Source organism: Pinus tabuliformis, chromosome J (assembly GCF_031772625.1).
Source record: "Pinus tabuliformis cultivar Carrire ecotype Pingquan chromosome J, CPIR1, whole genome shotgun sequence".
In the NCBI taxonomy this organism is placed as follows: Eukaryota; Viridiplantae; Streptophyta; class Pinopsida; order Pinales; family Pinaceae; genus Pinus; species Pinus tabuliformis.
The window spans coordinates 1,005,757,804-1,005,759,188 of record NC_142295.1 but is presented as its reverse complement, the minus strand read 5'-3'; the positions used below and the strand labels follow the sequence as shown (position 1 = coordinate 1,005,759,188).

At 41.2% G+C, this 1,385-nt stretch overlaps 1 pseudogene; it reads left to right on the top strand.

The window, feature by feature from the left end:
* Nucleotides 1-223: 223 nt before the first annotated feature.
* LOC149230252 (uncharacterized) lies at nucleotides 224-1,175 on the top strand (annotated as a pseudogene).
* Nucleotides 1,176-1,385: the final 210 nt, after the last annotated feature.

Below are 1,385 nucleotides of genomic sequence, written 5' to 3'. Positions count from 1 at the left end.
TTGAGATTTAAACCCCCCGGAGTGAATTTCTGGCTCTTGTAGCATATTTTTGGGATTCTGCGGCTATTTGGGAGTTGTGTGAACAACGAATGAGTGTGTTTATAGTGTCTGCCATGAAAGTTTAGGTCGCCCCGCTGTTTGAGGTAGGGCTTCAGCTTAAGATACTAAAACCCTCGTGGTACACTGTATTTTTCAACATAAGTTACACTTTTAGATGATTGCAATGGCCGACTCAGAGGTAACAACTCCTACATCCCCCAATGGCTCCGTCGTTCCTTCCAGATCTTTCCTTGTTAAGGACAGTCCTATTCTATCCATGATGAACAAGCATTTCAGGGCCCTAAAAAAAGAAATATAACTGGATATTATAGATCGAGGACAGTAAGTCCCAAGGTAAAGTTATAAACAAAGAGCATGACGATGTGTTGAGGTCAAAGGCTAATGTTTCCATATTGATCGATGAGTACAAGAAACTTAGACAGCCTCTTATTGCTGTTATGAAGGAAGAGATTACTGAGAAAGAAAAAGAGTTACTAGAAGAGAATGTCGCCAGCAAGGAGCCTACAACTGAAGATGGTGTGGTCATAGAGGGTTCTAGTATCCCGGAGAATGGAACCCAAGATAGTGACGAGGTGAAGACTAGTGAAGCAACTCCTCCAGTAGAGGGAGATGTTGCCAAGGATGGCGTGGTGCTTTATAATGAGGCCATTGCAAAGCTTTTGAAGATATTGTACTTTGCTCATTTGTTCAATGTGACTTCACAGAATGATTTTGCCTCAATGATGTGGACAAAAATGCATGAGCGAAGCTCTTGCTTATCTTATGATTATGTGACCGATGATGCCATGAAACCCCTGGCAGAAGAGGATCTTGATGCATTGTCTTTGTTTGGTTCAATCATGACTTCAAGGCTGACTAATGTAACTCTTTCTCATAAGAGTGCTTTTCAGAGTTGCGTTCATCACACAAGGCAGTGGCTGGTTAAATCGGACAATCCTATTCATCCAGATAATGCAGTATCTTACTCTGATTTGAGGGAGAGGCTGAATAGAATTTTATCGTCCGAGTACTTTACCATGACTCCTAAGTTACAAACCGTCACTCAGCAAACTGCAGCTGCAACAGCTACAGCTGTTGGACAATTCGTTACCCAAGTCTATGTGCACGAAAAATAACATTGCAGGGATCTGCAACTCAGAAATCTCCTCCTTGCCTGACTAATATTAATTTCGTGATGGCGTTGTGACTCTGAAAAGTACTTTCAATTGATTGCATCCTTCTGTCGCCTCAACATTATCATATCGATGAAGTATGAATATAAAGGGAGGATTTGGTTCAGAAGTAAGTATCACGAATATGAAACATTGCATGTGACTGGAAATTTA